The sequence below is a fragment of the Kogia breviceps genome, chromosome 16 (assembly GCF_026419965.1).
Source record: "Kogia breviceps isolate mKogBre1 chromosome 16, mKogBre1 haplotype 1, whole genome shotgun sequence".
NCBI lineage: Eukaryota > Metazoa > Chordata > Mammalia > Artiodactyla > Physeteridae > Kogia > Kogia breviceps.
In genome coordinates this window covers 9,295,241-9,311,159 of record NC_081325.1, presented here as the reverse complement: position 1 = coordinate 9,311,159, position 15,919 = coordinate 9,295,241, and positions in this window count along the sequence as shown.

The following is a 15,919-nucleotide window of genomic DNA, read 5'->3' as shown; positions in this document are numbered from 1 at the left end:
TTTCACCGCTAGTTGCCATGAATAAGGCAGAGAGAGTCAGCAGAGGGGAGGGGCTGTCACACACTCTGATCCAGCTATGTAGGTAGGTGGTGACCCACATTGTCAAGGCATGACTGATGGAATCTTAACCTATTTCCCTGTCTTTTTTGTTTAATGAGTCCCTTTTTTAAAAAATTAGGGAAGCAAGAGAAAAGATACTTGTGTGTTCCTCCTAGGCAGTGTTCTGTGTAAATTGATTGAAGTATCAGTTTTGCCAAGTATTGGATCCTTAGGCAAGATATTTTATTTTCTGGATCTTACTCAGCTTCTTTAGCTGAACGATAGAAATAGTTACATTTATTGCAATTCAACCAGATTAAATAACATCTTCAGTTATTCCACGTTACCACACTTTAAGAAGAGATTTTTTTGTTGTTGATTTAATAAGTTCTGATGGTACTATTTGCCAGCCATTGTTCTAAGCAGTATACAAACATGAATTCATTTAATTTTAATAACAATAATATGATGTGGATGTTATTCTTCTCAGTTTTAAAGGTGGAGTAACTTACCCAATGTCACAGAGCCATAAAGGGCAGAGCTGGGGTTCGAACTGAAGAGCACATTCTGGCCACAGTCTGTGTTCTTCACCGCCACGCATGCTGCCTTATATTTGGGATTAGATGTAAAGTTTTAACAGGATAAGAAAGTAACGTACCTTACTAAAAAGGACAGTCACTTGTGCTGAAGCAACAGTTTGCATTATCCAACATTAAATAATACCTGTGCTTAATGATTTTTACTCTCTACCAAATTTTGTAGCACGCAGTATGCAGATACACATATTGACTGCTGACTTGTCACACAATTAATGCTCAGTTAGCCAAACTGACAAAACACAGAGAGCAAGCAAGTGATAGCCAGTCATTTACATTTGGCCTGTGAATATCTAATATGCTAGAGCAATATGGAGAGGATTTTTGTCGGCAATTCCCCGTTTACTACATTGTCCCTCAGGCATTCTGCAAGAGGTCAGTAAATTTTCTCTAACTTTATCTCATTAAAAATATCATTTTCTATGCTTCTGAAATGATTGTCCTCTTTCAGCCTTTACGAATCTGTAACTCATGGTTATTCAGTAAAGCTCTTTGAAATCAAAGCTGGGTCTGCGCCAGGTTACAGACGTTGTCAGCTCAGGGATAGCAGGTGGGTCGTTTCTGGAGGGTCAACTCTGGACAATTGTGTCTCCCTTGGAACAATGGAGAGAAGAGTTCTGATGTGGCTCGTGGCTTAATGGAGTGTCATGTACAGGGGACCAGGGGAGGCATGGCCACAGGGTGACACTTATTTCCATCCCTGTGGCCCAGCTTCTTACTCACTACTCTGCATCTAACCATCACAGTACAGTAATAATCATGAGGGATTCAGACACCATTGTTAGAGCATCTTCAGATGGTGAGAAAGATGTCTTCACTTTATTAAACTGAAATCCAGTAAAGATAAGAGCCATCAATGTCGATTTTTTGCTTCTCATTCTTAAAAGTAAGCCAGGGTTCTACTCCTTATATTTTGTCAGCTTCAGGTGACTGGGCCGTCAAATAAGAGATTCGGGAACAGAGGTCATTAGTGATCACTTTACCCTCAAAGCTGAGAGGCTGCAGATGATGCAGGTCAAATCAGGGGTGGCACGGAGACCTGGGAACTAGTGCTTTGGCAGTTTAAAAGCAGGATTCTGGTCTTGTATGAGCATCTGTCTATGAAATGTCACCTGTTTCTCAAAGATGAGTCACTGGAAATAAGATGATGTATTTATAGGATAAAGAGAGGGAATATCTGAAAATCATTAGAATTCTTTTTCCTAATGTTAACTTAGAGTCAGTTTTTAATGAAGTAAATGACAGCACTAAAAAAATGATTTATTTGAATTCCTTTAGAGGAAGTTACTCAATTTTCTTCCACCAAATGACCTGCTTCCTGGGAATCTAAGGAGGTGGTCCATGTGTGAAGAAAAGGAAAAATCCACAAAAGCTTGGTGGATGATTGAAGACATTAAGACTGAGTCGCGGGCTTCCCTGGTGGCGCAGTGGTTGAGAGTCCGCCTGCCGATGCAGGAGACACGGGTTCGTGCCCTGGTCCGGGAAGATCCCACATGCCGCGGAGCAACTAAGCCCGTGAGCCATGGCCGCTAGGCCTGCTCATCCGGAGCCTGTGCTCCGCAACGGGAGAGGCCACAACAGTGAGAGGGCCGCGTACCGCAAAAAAAAAAAAAAAAAAAAAAAAAAAAAGACTGAGTCGCCCCCTGCTGTGTACATGAAAGGCTCGAGACCAGATAGACGGGGATTATCTTGGAATACTGTCCCCAGGTCATGTTTACTGTTACTACTTTCCCTACTAACACACCTACTGTTACTACTTTTACTACTGTACAAAGGTGCGGGAAAGCATGCCCCTTCTTTCTACCTCAGAGACCTCTGGCAGCGTTGATTACTCCACTGGTGCTTGCATTTCTTCTCCCATCATTGCGGCAGGTCTCTTCAGAGCAAAGGTTTGAGGCACTTAAATATAGTTGACCAGCCTGAGATGTCCATGCAAACCCATGGCAGAAAAAGAAATTACCAAGCGCGTAAAAACGTTTCCGCCGTTTCAATTTTAGAATATCAGAAAGAGACTTTTAAAATTGAAAGTAGCCAATGGCTTGAAACATCTATTAGTTTTCTTAATAAATGCATACATGAAACTGGACTCATCATCTCTCAAAAAAAAAGAGTGGCTAGAACTGTCATTTCACAAAGTCACTTTTTTTCAAAGCCTTTGACTCTCCCCTTTGAAAAGGATGACATTCAATAAGAGCTAAAAGCCTCACATTAGTAACCCCTTTTTGAGCTTCTTGTGAATGTGGTCTCTGATCATGGTGTTTCTGGATAGGCTCCCTTTATTAACAGCTGCCCAGCCATCCATGAAAATGACAAGCGAAGGGCCACGTGGTGTGGCTGACTGCCCTTAGCGCAGCACTGACGGCAGAGGTGACAAAACTGGTTTCTGCCGGTCGGTTGTAAAGATGCCTGTACACCTGGCAGCAGAGGGGAGGACTTGCGAGCCAGAGCGCAGGATAATCTCGGAAACCCCAGGGATCAGAAATGGAGTTGTGACACGTTGGTGCCAGATGAATCAAAGTGATTTTTTTTTTTTTTTTTTTTTTTTTTTTTTTTTGCGGTACGCGGGCCTCTCACCGCTGCAGCCTCTCCCGTTGCGGAGCACAGGCTCCGGATGCGCAGGCTCAGCGGCCACGGCTCACGGGCCCAGCCGCTCCGCGGCACGTGGGATCCTCCCGGACCGGGGCACGAACCCGCGTCCCCTGCATCAGCAGGCGGACTCTCAACCACTGCGCCACCAGGGAAGCCCCTCAAAGTGATTTTAAACTAGTGTTAGAAATCTAAGAATGTAAAGCTTGTCAGAGGATTTGCTACAATAATTCTCCGATGATTACTTCTTGTTGATGGATGAAACTGTCACCTTTATGAAGTTCTGTGGACACCCTTGAGTACATAACACCTTTCATTGCTACCTCTTTCATCACAGTCAAACCTAGATTATTTATACTAATGTAGAGTTAAGATGGATGACAGACAACCGTAGGTGACCTCCCTGGGATTTTTTTTTTTTTTTAATACCTATGATTCTTGCTTTCCCAGAGATCAAATTCTATAGAGCAAAGTTTGACAAAGATAAATGTAAAAACTACTTCTTTGACACAGGCCTCTTAAAAGGCTCATTCTTTCTACGTCAGAGACCCCTGCCAGCATTGATTAACGTGAACAATGGTGAGTTGGATTGAGAAGTAAATGCTACATGCTTTCTATATGTTTGACCCCCAAAAAGCTTTTTTAATACATAAAAGTAGTAAACAACAGGCCCATGTGTTTTCTTGCTAACTTTTTAACTAACTGCACTTACAAGAAGTTGCAGAAATAGAATTGAGTAGAATTCTGTGAACCCTTCACCCCTCTTTCCCCAGTGGTGATACCTTTTATAACTGTAGTTATAAAACCCAGTAAATTGACACTGGCACTCTGCTCTTAACTACATTACAGGCCTTATTCAGTTTCCACCAGTTTTTACATGGACTCATTGCGCGTGCATGTGCATGTGTAACTTATCTGGTTTTACGGGCAAGCTCTACCACACTTTCGAGAAACAGATTATTCCAGTCGTATATTAGAGTGGACCACATGAAATGTCAACATTTGGTCAGTTGTAAATTGACTCTGAGTTAAAAATTTGATATAAATATAATTCCGTTTTTACTATTGAGAATTTACAACAGTAGTGTAGTGTGTCTTTTTAAATTTTGTTTGGCTCTTGAATTTATTTTTATTTTTATGTTTTTCCACAGAAGTAAACAACATAATGTCTTTGAAAGAAATGCGGAATCTTTTTTTATATCTACTTTCACTGAAACATCATATACAACTGAAGCAGTTAAAAGCATCATTTGGCCTCTGGAAAACCTCTCTTAGTGAAAGGATATTCAATGATAGTTCAGAACTTTCATTCTGTAGCCTTGTAGTATAGTCTGAAGTCAGGGAGCCTGATTCCTCCAGCTCTGTTTTCCTTTCTCAGGATTGCTTTGGCAATTCAGGGTCTTTTGTGTTTCCATATAAATTGGAAACATTTTTGTTCTGGTTCTGTGAAAAATGCCATCAGTCGTTTGATAGGAATTGCACTGAATCTGTAGATTGCCTTGGGTAGTAGAGTCATTTTGACAATATTGATTCTTCCAAACCAAGAACATGGTATATCTCTCCATCTGTTTGTGTCATCTTTGATTTCTTTCATCAGCATCTTCTAGTTTCCTGAGTACAGGTCTTTTGCCTCCTTAGGTAGGTTTATTCCTAGGTATTTTCTTCTTTTTGTTGCAATGGTAAATGGGATTGGTTCCTTAATTTCTCTTTCGATCTCTTATTGTTAGTGTATAGGAATGCAAGAGATTTCTGTGTATTAATTTTGTATCCTGCAACTTTACCACATTCACTGATGAGCTCTAGTAGTTTTCTGGTAGCATCTTTAGGATTTTCTATGTATAGTATCACGTCATCTGCAAACAGTGACAGTTTTACTTCTTCTTTTCCAGTTTGGATTCCTTTTATTTCTTTTTCTTCTGATTGCCGTGGCTAGGACTTCCAAAACTATGTTGAATAATACTGATGAGAGTGGACATCCTTGTCTTGTTCTTGATCTTAAAGGGAATGCTTTCAGTTTTTCATTGTTGAGAATGACGTTAGCTGTGGGTTTAACAGTATGGTACTGGCACAAAAACAGAAATATAGATCAATGGAACAGGCTAGAAGGTCCAGAGATAAACCCATGCACCTGTGGTCAACTAATCTATGACAAAGGAGGCAAGAATATACAATGGAGAAAAGACAGTCTCTTTAGTAAGGGTGCTGGGAAAACTGGACAGCTACATGTAAAAGAATGAAATTAGAACACTCTGTAACACCATGCACAAAAATTAACTCAATACGGGTTAAATACCTAAACGTAAGGCCGGATACTGTAAAACTCTTAGAGGAAAACATAGGCAGAACACTCTCTGACATAAATTGCAGCAGTATCTTTTTTTATCCGCTTCTTAGAAAAATGAAAATAAAAACAAAAATAAACAAGTGGAACCTAATAAAACGTAAAAGCTTTTGCACAGCAAGGAAAACCATAAACAAAGCAAAAAGACAACCCACAGAATGGGAGAAAATATTTGCAAATGAAGCAACTGACAAGGGATTAGTCTCCAAATATACAAATAGCTCGCGCAGCTCAATATCAAAAAGACAGCCCAATCAAAAAATGGGCGGAAGACCTAAATAGACATTTCTCCAAAGAAGACATACAGATGGCCAAAAAGCAGTTGAAAAACTGCTCAACATCACTAATCATTAGAGAAATGAAAATCAAAACTACAGTGAGGTATCACCTCACACCAGTCAGAATGGCCATCATCAAAAAATCTACAAACAGTAAATGCTGGAGAGGGTGTGGAGAAAAGGGAACCCTCCTGCACTATTGTTGGGAGTGTAAATTAGTAACAACCACTATGAGGAACAGTATGGAGGTTCCTTAAAAAACTGAAAATGGAACTACCATACGACACAGCAATCCCACTACTGGGCATATACCCAGAGAAAACCATGATTCAGAAAGATACATGCACCCCAGTGTTCATTGCAGCACTATTTACAATAACCAAGACATGAAAGCAACCTAAATGTCCATCAACAGAGGAATAGATAAAGAAGATGTGGTACATATATGTGATGGAATATTACTCAGCAATAAAAAATGAAATAATGGCATTTGCAGCAACATGGATGCAACTAGAGATTATCATACTAAGTAAGTCAGAGAAAGACAAATAGCATATGATGTCACTTATCTGTGGAACCTAATAAAAAATGATACAAATGAACTTTACAAAACAGACTCACAGACCTCAAAATCAAACTTATGTTTACCAAAGGGGAAACATGGGGGGAAGTGATGAATGAGGAGATTGGGATTAACATATATACACTATCAGATATGAAATAGATACCTAATAAGGACCTACTGTATAGTGCAGGGAAATCTACTCAATATTCTGTAATAACCTATTTGGGAAAAGAATCTGAAAAAGAATGGATTATATGTATATGTATAACTGATTCACTTTGCTGTACACCTGAAACTAACACATTGTAAATCAACTATACTCCAAAAAAAAAAATTTTTTTTTTAAATTTCACTCTGGGAATCTGATTTTCAAAACTGAGTCTCTAAAGAGATCTAAATTTGTTTTAAATAAAAATCAGTTAATTGAAAGCTAATCCACAAACAGTAGTTCAAAATTTGTTGCAAACTTAAGGAGTGTCCAATAAGACAGTATATCATTACTTGGCTACAATAGAGAAGGTGAAAAAATTGGACAGATGGGCACAGTAATTGATAGGTGGTCAAAAATTGAGAACTGTTTTGGGGAGGATCAGTGCCTGTGACAAGCAAAATAGAAACTGTATGACAATAAAAAGCTATGCGGACAGGGTCTGGCTGTTGTTAAAGCGCATGATATGCATAGAAAGCACCACTGCAACGAGAAAAGATTTTGCTGGAAGTATTGTGGTCTGTTAAACCCATGTGAAACAACTACCAACATCATCATTTGCATGCACCAGACCCACTGGAACTTTCTCCAGTGGACTACCTTCACATTCCTCATTTGGACTCCAGAAAAACAACCTCCCTCAGTAAAGAAGTAGTAGATTGGAGAGCTAGGACAATTTATGCTATCTAAAACTACTCAATTTTTAAAAATTGAATGTAATATTTAATATGTTAGTATAAGAAAATTTTAATGCTAGTGGTACATATGGGTTGACTAAAACTTTTTTCCAGAATTTTCATTATTGTTTACAAGAATAGCAATTTCGTATAATATAAACCGTTCCAGAAAACAGAAAACAGGAGAATATTCCCCAACTTATCTCTGACACCAAAGTCAAACAAGTCTTGTATAATAAAGGAAAATTATGGAACAATATCACTCACTAATCTACATGAAAAACAATCCTAGACATGATAGCATAGTAGATCCAGTAATATAAAGAATTAAAACTACATTCTGACCAAGTTGGGATTATTCTGGAGATACAGGAGTGGTTACCATTAAAAAATCTCTGAACATAATTCATCACATTAACACAAGTGAAAAAAGTACAGACACTTCAATAGGGACCCAAAGGACAGTCGATAAAATTCCACACCTGTTCACAATTTTAAAAAAAACTCTTGGCAAAGTCATGGTAAGAAATAGAAGGGAATTCTCTTAATATGATTAAGGTTATCTACTCACAACCTACACCTGACATCATAATGGTAAAACATTAGAAACGTTCCCTTGAAAATCAAGAGTAAGAAAATTGTGGCGACCGCCACCACATCCATTCCACATTGTTCTGGTGATGCTGGACAGAGAGTTAAGAAAGAGAAACAAAGGATATAAGGATTAGAAAGGAAAAAATAAAACTGTCATTATTCACATCAGGTTGTATACATAAAAATCCCCAAACAACCTACAAATTATAATAATAATAATAGAGGTAACCAAGTGTAAAATAAATATTGAATAGTCAGTTTCATTTCTGTACACAATTTCTGTAAAACAAGTTAGAAATTGTAGTTTTAAAAGAGAAACCAGTTGAATGACAACAGTAACAACAATAAAAGAGTACCTAAGAATAAATTTTACAAACCACATACAGGACAGTCTCAGAGAATATTTTTAAATGTTATTGAAAGACATTACAGATTACTTAAATAAATGAAAAGATATACTTAATGGGGAGAAAGATTCAATGTTGTAAAGATATCAGTACTATTGTAAAGATTATAAATTTGTAAATTGTATAAAGATACCAATTTCTACCAATTTACTTATATACTATTTGCAATGCTTGCCAAAATCCAGACTGGCATTCTGTTAGAGAATTTGACAATTCGTTCCAAAATATATGTAGAAAAGAAAATAGCAAAAAAAAAAAAAAAAAATGTAGCTAGAAGATGATGAGAGGACTTGACCTACCAGATCTCAAAACTTATTCTGTCTGTAGTAATTACAACATTGTTTAATTGGATATAAGGGTAGACATATTGCCAGGGGATCCAAGTAGAATTCATAAAAAGACTCACACCTACCTAGAAACTTAAGTGATAGAAGTGGCATTACACATCCGTAGGAAAGACAGGCCAAATTGGATCCCTATTTTATACCCTACATCAGTTGATTCTAGGTATTTTAAAAACAACTATGTAAAGTAAAACTTTAAAACTTTTAGAAGGAAATGAAAGAGCATTTTTACAACCTTCAAGTAGGGAAATTCATCTTCAACAAGACAATGAAGTTCTAACTGTAAAATATTCAAAATTATGATGTAAAATTAAGGACTTATGTTAAACAAAAGACATCATAAAGTGAAAGGAGAAGCCATAAAAGCAAGAAGGTATTTATAACCCATAATTGACAAATGATCAGTATTCAAAATTTTATACAAAAATCTAAAAACCTCCTACAAATGAATAAAAAAAAAAAACCCATACACAATGGGGGGGGGAAGGAATGGGCAAAAGATCCAAACAGGTATTTATTTCACTGAAGAGAAAATATATATATTTTTTGCCACAAAATTCACCATTTTATTTATTTTTTCACATCTTTATTGGAGTATAATTGCTTTACAGTGGTATGTTAGTTTCTGCTTTGCAACAAAGTGAATCAGTTATACATATACATATGTTCCCATATCTCTTCCCTCTTGCGTCTCCCTCCCTCCCTCCCTCCCTATCCCACCCCTCTAGGTGGTCACAAAGCACCGAGCTGATCTCCCTGTGCTATGCGGCTGCTTCCCACTAGCTATCTATTTTGCATTTGGTAGGGTATATATGTTAGTGCTACTCTGAAGAGAAAATATTAATCAAAACACGTTCAACTTCATTAGTAATCAGGGGACTGCAACTTAAGATCATAAAGAAACAACATTTTACACCTGTTAAGTGGGTTAAAAAATAAATGTATAAGACATCTGGCAACAGCAACTATTGTTGAGAATGTGTATTAATGGAAATTTATGTTCTGCTGGTGGGTGTAAATTGATTTAACCATCCTGAGAAACAATTTGACATTGTCTTGCAAAGCTGAACAGCTGAATATTCCTCCCAGTTGGAAGTTGAAACTTTGGATACATACTTGACAAAGTGCCCCAGAAGTCCGAGTATGTGTTTTATCATGTTATGTTTTCAGAGAGTTTTAACAGTTCTACTGCCTAATGAGAAAAGAAAATTAAATTTTTAACTAATCCTTTGGGTCCTTGGAAAACAATGTTAAATGATACCCAGTACACCTCTGCTATACCAAAGATGAATGCAGCTTTATAAGCAAATAATTTGTACCTTTGATAGAGCTAGCAGCCCAAGCTAAGTCTTGCCGAGGATAGCGCATGCTCTTTTTTTTTTTTTTTTTCCCGGGATTTCTTGTTGGCAACTTTACTAAATCTTCTTTGTTTGTAAATTTTAGAATGTCCTATATCCTTTATTTCTGTCTAAAATTTTTTCGGTTATAAGAGCTATTTACAAATAGTGCACAAGGATTATAAGTTAGATATGTGGTTCTATCAATACTGTTTTGTTTGACTAGGGAAATTTATCAGAATTAGGAAGAGTAGGAACAAAATGGCATGAATAATTTTTAAACACAAGACATAGCTTTAATGTAGATTTTCATATACTATGCTAGGTATTTTGATTCATTATATCATTTAATTCATTTACTCCTCACAGCAACCCTAAAAGGTAGGAACTATTATCAGCACTCTCCTATTTTAACTACAAAGCCCTGTTTGTCAAATTTAAATAATAATAAGGCCCTTTTCCAAGGGCCTACTCAAGGAATCTGGCAATGAGCTTGAAATATTTTCATTGTAATGTTACTTAGGCGTGTGCGGCTGATGGTACATTTCTGTATTTGTCTACCCAGGCTGCCACAACACAGTACCACGGACTGGGGGGCTTAAACAACAGAAATGTATTTTCTCACAGTTCTGGAGGCTGGAAGCTGATCACTGAGGCGCCAGCCAATTCTGTTTCTGATGAGGCCTCTCTTCCTGGCCTGTAAACGTCCACCTTCTCACTGTGTCCCCACGTGGCCTTTCTTCCATGTGTGGGGAGTGAAAGAGATCTCTAGTTCTTATAGACCTCTATGAGACACCAGTCCTATCAGAGAGGATCCCAGCCTTAGGACCTCATTTAACCTTCATTACCTCCCTAAAAACCCTTCCTCCAAATTCAGTCACATTAGGTGTTAGGGCATTAGGGGTTAGGGGTCACCAACCTATGAATTTGGTGGGGATACAGTTCAGTCCATGACAGTTTCTTATGTTATAGCTCTTATACAACTATGAAAAGACAACTAATTGATAAAGTAAATACAAACAACATTCCCAAACCGATAAAACTAATCACATTATTTTTTTAAGTATAGTTGATTTACAGTGTATTAATTTCTGCTGTACAGCAGTGACTCAATGATACATATATATGTATTCTGTTTCATATTCTTTTCCACTATGGTTTATCACAGGATATTGAACAGAGTTTATACAGTAGGACCTTGTTGTTTATCCATCCTATATATACTAGTTTGCATCTGCTAACTCCAAACTTCCAATCCTTCCCTCCCCTACCCGCTTCCTCTTGGAAACAAGTCTCTTATCCATGTCTCTGAGTCTGTTTCTGTTTTATAGATATATTCATTTGTGTCTTATTTTAGATTCCACATATAAATGATATCATATGGTATTTGTCTTTCTCTTTCTGACTTACTTCACTTAGTATGATAATCTCTAGGTCCATCCATGTTGCTGCAAATGGCATTATTTTATTCTTTTTTTATGGCTGAGTAATAGTCCGGTGTGTATACGTACTACATCTCTATCCATTCATCTGTCCATGGACGTTTAGGTTGCTTCCACGTCTTGGCTATTGTGAGTAGTGCTGCTGTGAACATCGGGTGCATGTGTCTTTTCAAATTGCATTGATAGTTTTGTCTGGGTATATGTCTGGGAGTGGGATTGCTGGGTCACATGGCAGCTCTATTTTTAGTTTTCTGAGGAACCTCCATACTGTTTTCCATAATGGCTGCACCAGTTTACATTCCCACCAGTAGTGTAAGGGAGTTCCCTTTTCTCCACACCCTCTCCAGCATTTATTATTTGTAGACTTTTTAATGATGGCCATTCCGACCAGTGTGAGGTGATACCTCATTGTAGTTTTGATTTGCATTTCTTAAAAATTAGTGGTGACGAACATCTTTTCATAATCACATTAATTTAGTGTGATGAATTCTTTTTCCCTAAAAGTAAATTTCTGGTATTATGTTATTTTAATAGCAGAAAAATGGAACCTCGGGTCTGGTTCTGTTATGACGCTACCTGCATTCTGACTTCAGTAACCATATAGTGCAAAATGTTATCAATAACCTCAAGACTTATCAAAAGAGCTCAGCCAGACACCAATGACTGATGCTAGCTGGAAGTCACGGAGTCACAGACCCGTGAGTCTTTCCCTGGTTTCTGGCACACACCCGTGCCTGGGACCTCGGCTTGCCCGGGACACAGCTGGGGGCATCAGCCCCTCGAGGCTGCGCTCCAGGACGGGGAGCCTGCCCCTCCCCTCCTCTCCCAGCACGTGCGCTCCCTTTTAGGCACGAGAGCTAGCTGCCTTACAAGCCAGGGAGCAGCCTGGGCTGGGGCGCCGGCCGCTTCGGGGAGTTGCACTCTGGGAACAGCACCCAGAGCATCTTGTTAAAGCCTGAGCACGCTTGCAGCGTCTCCTGCGGAGGGGAGGGAGCGCCTGGACCCGGCTAACTCACTGGCACCCCTGCCAGGGGTGTCAGAGCCCTGGCAGGAAACAGATCGCACACTCAAACTGGGTAGTTGAGAAGAGTTTGAGAGAGGGGCTGTCGGCAAAGGCGTGGGCAGGGTGGGCGGGACACCAGCAGGAATCTTGCAGCACCTCGACCCTCGCAACTGGGAGGAACCCGAAGGGGCGACGGGAGGGGGCTGTTACTGGACCACATGCCGAGGAGCTGCATGGGAGAGGCTGCCCAACAGGAGCAGAGCGGCATCGCCAGCCCACAGAGCCCAGCATGCGGGGGGCCAGAGGGAAAAGACGCCTCTCCCCACCGCCTCCCAGCCTCCCGCAGGTGTCTCCCACTGGCGAACCCAAACCGGAAGCCAGAGGGCCGGTGAGCCTCCCGGGACACGAAGAAGGGTGGAGATAGATCCAAGGGGCAAACGAAATATCCCGGCCACCTGGAGAGAGCCTCTGGGGTCATTCTGCAGAGTCTCATTTGTCTGTCCACAGACACTTTGTTTGCTGGTTCATGATAACTAAATCAAACAGGTAAGAAAAGCAATGCTAATAGTTATAATGGCAACATTCTTAGAACAAACTGGTCTTTTGAAAACAAGATTAGTATTGTGGCATTATTTTTTTTTTTAATTCCTCTATTTTTTTTTTTAGCAAATTGTATATTTATTTATTTATTATTTTTGGCCGCGTTGGGTCTTCGTTTCTGTGAGAGGGCTTTCTCCAGTTGCGGCGAGCGGGGGCCACTTTTCATTGCAGTGCGCGGGCCTCTCACTGCTGTGGCCTCTCCCGTTGCGGAGCACAGGCTCCGGATGTGCAGGCTCAGTAGTTGTGGCTCAGTAGTTGTGGCTCACGGGCTTAGCTGCTCCGCGGCATGTGGGATCTTCCCAGACCAGGGCTCGAACCCGTGTCCCCTGCGTTGGCAGGCAGATTCTCAACCACTGTGCCACCAGGGAAGCCCCAGTATTGTGGCATTATTGCAATCTAATTTAAATGGATATTTAATCCAATTATTGCTGGACTTGGGATCTGAAAACTATCTAAAGTTCATTTGCATACGAATAATGAAAAAAATTCAAACTCTTAAACCAGTAATAAGGGAAATGGTTCATTCACTCCGTTTTCAACAATAAATCAAGGTTTGCTGCTATTGCTTCCACTTTGCCTTCGATGCCAATTACATCATGCACACATGCAAAGTCTATTTTCATAGGTGCCATGACATCATCTGGCCTTTGCGGTGTACAAAGTCACCATTTGTGAACCGGGTTTGCCCCTGTTCTGTTCCAACTAAGCAATGACAAAGTATCATATTACTCACCCCACACTGTTGTTTTCACATCAAGTCAAGGCCTTTATTAAGAAGCTCTTTGTGAAAATGACTTGCATTGGTTAATCATCTGAAAAAGGAAAGGCTCACTTTTGTAACTGATGAGAGAATGTGCTGCTGGCTGTCGTGCTGACATTGGTGGTTGCTTGGTGTCGACACAGAGACACAAAGATCACAGCTGTAACTGGTGGTCAGAACGCTTCAATTGATTATCATGTTATCCAAAAGTAACCTCAGAATTAAAAGCTTGTCACAGAGAATTCTCAAACTCCAAGAAAATGTCCAGAAATCTGGAATCTAGGTAGGGGAACTGCGTGGTAGGTTCCTGACCACGAAGGACGTTTGTGCTCTAAAGACACTCAGACCTGCGGGCTCCAGGTGGTGGAGAAGGATCTGTGTCACGCGAGCGGAACGTCCAGGATGGTCAGCCCTGTATTAACCATTGCTGACTGGCCTGCGGGTTAATGCTCTTCCACGCGGATTTGTCGCGCACGAGCTCTGTGCAGGCTCTTCTGTAAAGGACACAAGAAGGAGGATGCCGCCGCCCTTCACCTGAGGCTCCTCCGGGGTGATAGAGGGATGAGTGGATTTAAATCAAGATGAAAAGAAACATACCAGAAGAAGAAGGCTCCCCTAAAGAACAAAACTATTCTGAAACATGAAGAGCCCCGTGGGTTGGTGGAGGTCTAACTGGGTGCGTTGCTGCAGTGCTCCACCTTGATAGCACGCGGTAAATGCCTTCAGACGCTTATGTAAGTAGCGCTTTAGCCTAAAGAGGTAATCTTGAACTCTTGAACATGTACCGAGATTTAGCTATTAGGATGTGCACTGCAGCACTGTTTATAAAATTTTATATATATAAAATATATTGACAGGTTCTCCCTGGAACCTGTCAATATATATATGTATATGTATATGTGTGTATATATATATATGTGTGTGTGTGTGTGTATATATATATATAGAGAGAGAGAGAAAGAGAGAGGGAGGGAGGGAGAGAGGGAGGGAGAGGGAGAGAGTTGGGAGGTGCAGTAGACATGGATTTTATTATTTTCCTTTCACTTCCTTCAAACAAACACCTTTAATAAGAAAAACAGTTAAAGTTCCGCAACCCACCTACCTGACAGGACCAACATAACCAATCTAACTCAAAACCACCAGCTTAAGTCTAACCTTAGCCCGGTCATCCGACTTCTCTGGCTTCAATCTAATCTCTTATAAAAATTAAAAGCATGGAAATGGCAAATGATCAAAATAACCAATAATAGAGAAATCCTTAGATGAATTACAGTATAAACATACAGTGAATACTCCGGGGGGGGGGGTTGTTGTAGAATATTGACAGCACGTCAGATGTCCCTGATGTATGAAGTGAGGAAAGCCAGTTACAGAGAGGCATGAAATGCGATCCTAAAGCATTCCAGTCTCACTAGCTTTTTGCAGTTTCTCAAAGCAGCTGTAACCCCGCCACCACAGAGCCTTTGCATCTGCTGTTTCTTCTTCCTAAAATTCTCCTTCTGACCCCTTTACCTGGTTAACTGGTTTTTATTTCTGTATCCCAAATCAAAGCCCAACTCTCTGTCAGCATTTAAGTTTATGATTATATGCTTTATTAGTAGTAGTACTTGTTTTTGATTACTGTCTGTGCCCTAGATGATAAATTCTGCAAGAACAATGAATGGTGTGCTTTCACTCACCGTGGCATCTCCAGAACCTTAAAACATAAGGGAGAACTTAAGTATTTATCGAATGAGCCAAAGTTAACTTCTGTATCCATAAAATGATATAATCTTAAAACCTTTATTACAGAGGTGTCCTATGTTTCTGAATCCATGAATGAAAGTCAGATTTATTTCACATTGATTAAACTCAATGCGACAAAACTTTCCAGATTGATTGAGCAGATAATTCATTGTAATGAGAGAACCCTGAAGTCTTGAGATTAAGGTCTTCTCAGGACGGAGCACAGATGTGGACATAGCACCCACGAGGACTCTTCAGTGATGCAGGTCCTATAGTTAGACAGTAAAATCAGCATTTTAAAGTTCAAACTGTATTGCATTACAAAACGGAAGCCCAGAGACATGACGTGACCTGCCCAAGGTTGCACAGTGAGGCCAGCTCAGGACCTTTCAACCCAGTGCTAATCCCACCCACCTC